The following is a 4,148-nucleotide window of genomic DNA, read 5'->3' as shown; positions in this document are numbered from 1 at the left end:
GTTAAAAAAACAGAAAACAAAAAAGAATGATCTTAGTAGGCAATTTTAGATAACAAACAGAAAAAGAGAAAAAAGGTAAGTAGGCTTCAAGCTGTTACAGTGATTACTTTTGAAAATGTGGTCAAGTAAAAGCCAGTCCTCCCAAAGCATCCTTAAAAAACAAGTCCTTATGTATTTCTTATTGGAGGATTATGTGTTTAAAATAATTTAAAGAAAGCTCAACAATTGTAGTGTGACAAGTCTCCCACCAGGTTACTTAAGAGTGTATGTCCACTGTTTGAACCCTAGAGACTGGGCAGTGAGCCATGGCCAGGTGCCCAGCCTAAGAGTGGGTGTCTCTGAGAACCCAAACATCCTGGAGCATAGCAGGGAACAAACCAATGAAAACAGTCTCATTACACATACACAGTAAGCAAAGAGCCAGAAAGTTAGCTTAAAGGTGGCTTAGAGACAAGGTGAATCTTAGAGCTGTCCTGCTGCCATCAGGGAGCACCCTGAATAAGTCCTAATAAACTCATCTACTGGTCAAGCTGGACATGTCTGACTTTGGTCTCTTGGCTCCTTCCCAGCTTGTTAGGGGGGTGGAGGGATGCTACAGTCCCAGGATTTTCTTTCTTTCTAATTTTTTTTGAAAAGGAGTTTTGGTCTTGTCACCCAGTGGTGTGATCTCGGCTCACTGCAACCTCTGCCTCCTGGGTTCAAGTGATTTTCCTTCCTCAGCCTCTCAAGTAGCTGGGATTGCAGGTGCCCACCAGCATGCCCAGAGATTTTTGTGTTTTTAGTAGAGATGGGGTTTTGCCATCTTGGCCAGGCTGGTCTCAAACTCCTGACCTTAGGTAATCCACCCGCCTCAGCCTCCCAAAGCACTGGGCTTACAGGCATGAGCCACTGCACCCAGCCCAGGTTTTTCTCATAACAATAATTTTGGTTAAATATATACATTATTTTAAAGGAACCAACAAATTCTGTACCAGTCAGTATGCTGTTGGTTCAGTCACTTTCTTTGTTTGGGTATACTATATAAAAATAACATGGGTGTTCACTTCGGCAGCACATATGCTAAAATTGGAACAATACAGAGAAGATTAGCATGGCCCCTGTGCAAGGATGACACGCAAATTCGTGAAGCGTTCCATTAAAAATATAACATGGAATAAGAATGGAGTTTTGGAGAACTGCTGATTACATTTTTAAAAAGTTAAGATCAAGGTTAATCATACATATTGTAAGAAATTATATCTAATCAAAGGATGCATTCCAATGAAAACCAAACAAGTAGTTCATGTGTTTTGTCACAAAAATAAAAATGCGTATCTTCTAAGGATAAATGCCTTTAGTAATCTCTTTGCTTCTACATATTTACATTTGCCCAATTACTTGGAATATTTGTGATCACCTCTGAATAATCACTTCATAGTAAGTTATTTAAACTAAAAGCGGACATTGATTCAAGCTAATAGATAAATATTTCCAATAAATAGCAACTTTTCAGGGATTTTGACTGTGCATACTGCTCTAATGCACTTAATACATGTGGTGAAGTTAGCAAATAAGAAAACTCGGACTCCACAACCCTTTACACAGTCTTGATATCTTGTTAATACTGTTGTTGACTTAGCAATGGAATTTAGCATTTTACTCTTTCAAATTGGCTTTCTCTGCAATATCTGTATTAATGGTATTTTTAGAAGGTAATTTAGAAGGACTTCATATAGAAGTGATAAAATCTGGCCCTTCCTATTTCTGGCTGTCCTTAGGAATACTTGGCCTTCTTCTCTCTGTCTCTATCCAGCTGCCCTCTTGTAAATTAGACCCTTTTTGCTGTTGATTCTCCCTAGCACTGAATGTGCTATGGAGAATCCCAATGTCTATGGAGAAATCCCAATGTCTATGCCTGTTGAAGGCCTCTTCACCTCCTCAGATCATTTCAGTTCATAAGAATCTTTCCTGCACTTGAAGTCAGAGTGTCTCATTATCAACCTCATTGTCTATGCTCTGCTTTAGGATATATGTGTCTCATGTCTCTCCTTTGAGCATATTTTAGAGCCCTTTAGACGGCATCTAGTTTTTTTTTAAAGTAGTCAAATGAAGCTACTTAGAAGAATTGAATACACTAAATTTTATTATGTCAAGAGATGTGCTGTGACACTACTTCTGCCTTTCTCAGACTCAAGTTCTCTCAACTTTCTGAGCTATATGGGTTATGGCACTCAGGTTCTGAAGATTTTTGTTAAAAGAACATTTCAACAGAGACCTTGGTTCTACAGGTCTCTCTCTCTCTTGCTTCTTTAGTCACCACAGTATGAATAGCAAGGACAATACTGTTTTGAATAAATGTCTATGGAGCAGATTAATCTAAAATTGGCAAAAGATCAGAGGCTATAAAGAACCAGATTTGGGGGGAAAATCTGTTATGAAAGCTAAATTAATGAACCTATTTTGTTTATTTTGCAGCTGTAAGTAGTAGCATTAATTTTTTTCCTGGACTTTTATGGTTTCATTTGCTCTGGGCATTTTATTTACTAAAAAAAAATCTTTCAGATGGTCTCATAAATTATCAATATGTTCCAGAAATTTCAATATATCAGAAATTAAAATTATATTCCTTAAGTGTAAATCACTTCAGCCATTGTGAAAGACAGTGTGGCAATTCCTTAAAGACCAAGAGGCAGAGAAATACCATTTGATCCAGCAATACCATTACTGAATATATTGTCAAAGGATTATAAATCTTTCTATTATAAAGATATGTGAATGCATATGCTCACTGCAGCATTATTTTCAATAGCAAAGACATGGAATCAACCCAAATGTTCGTCAGTGATGAACTGGATTAAGAAAATGGGGTACATATACACTATGGAATACTATGCAGTCATAAAAAGGAATGAGGTCATGTCCTTTGCAGGGACATGGATGGAGCTGGAAGCTGTTATTCTCAGCAAACTAACACAGGAACAGAAAACCAAATACTGCATATTCTAATTTCTAAGTGGAAGCTGAACAATGAGAACACATGAACACATGGGGGGAGCTATGCACACTGGGACCTATTGGTAAGACTTAGGGTAGGGAGAGCATGGGAAAAAATAGCTAATGGATGCCAGGCTTAATACCTAGGTGATGGGATGATCTGTGTAGCAAACACCATAGCACACATTTGCTTAGGTAAGACATTGCACTTCCTACCATGTACCCCTGAACTTAAAAAGTTGAAGAAAAAAATACGTATCTTGTAGATAACTACTTACATGTGGAAAATATTTGATCATCTGCATATATTCTTTAAATAAAAAAATATTGTCTATACTGGTCCAAAGGGCTCCAAACGGACCAGATAATCAGTTGATTAAAATACAGACTTAAAAATACGTGTTTTAAAATAGCTCTGAATTCACTTGGAGCTGAGGACCTAGACCTCAAACAAAGATGTAATAGAGAATTGCTTTCAGTTTAGAAATTGTATTGGCTAAAAATGTCTCATTCCAATAAGTTTAAGCTCCCATTAGTTTTGGAATTGGGACAGTCTGAAACAGTAAACCATAAAATAACATGGAACATATCATTTTCTGAGAGAAAAATAGAGATAATGTGATATACATATTAAAACAAAGAGTTTTTGTTGCTTCACTGGCTGTCAATTTATTTTGAAAGCTTTCCTCTGAATGGCTAGTGGGATGAGGGCAGGAGGGAAAGAGGTGTCATCATACAGGGTAATGGAAACGAGCTTCTGGAAGATAAACTAATCTATGTTCCTGGCCTGGTCTTGCCATGTAACAGATACATCACCTTGGGAAAGCTACCCAACTTCTTAGCATATCTCCTCATTTACATCTCCTCATTTTAATATTTCCTTCAGTGAGATAATGAGGATTAGGTAAATTACATAGCATGGTGCCTGGCACCTGCACACTTAATAACCATTAGCGCCTTTCCCTTCTATTGGTAATAAAATATAATCTAGTTATAAAATCATATTGTGGAAAATAAGAATTTTATTTTTTAAGAACTAGGTATTAGTAACAGAATAATAATGTAATATAATATATAAATGTATGACCACTTGCTCCCTCATATTTTTCCAATAGAAGTATAACATAAACCATATTTGTAATTTTTAAGTTTCTAGTAGCTGTATTAAAGTAAAA

General features: G+C 36.6%; 1 non-coding gene across 1 annotated transcript; it reads left to right on the top strand.

Moving 5' to 3' along the window:
• The first annotated feature begins 1,035 nt into the window (after nt 1-1,035).
• On the top strand, nt 1,036-1,142 carry LOC118143913 (U6 spliceosomal RNA). Its single transcript, XR_004728398.1, has one exon. It is a non-coding gene; the product is annotated as a U6 spliceosomal RNA (small nuclear RNA).
• The last annotated feature ends 3,006 nt before the right edge of the window (nt 1,143-4,148 follow it).

This window comes from Callithrix jacchus, chromosome 11, assembly GCF_049354715.1.
Source record: "Callithrix jacchus isolate 240 chromosome 11, calJac240_pri, whole genome shotgun sequence".
NCBI classification, from domain to species: Eukaryota; Metazoa; Chordata; class Mammalia; order Primates; family Cebidae; genus Callithrix; species Callithrix jacchus.
The sequence above is the reverse complement of the archived record's forward strand: the minus strand, read 5'-3'. Positions and strand labels throughout refer to the sequence as shown.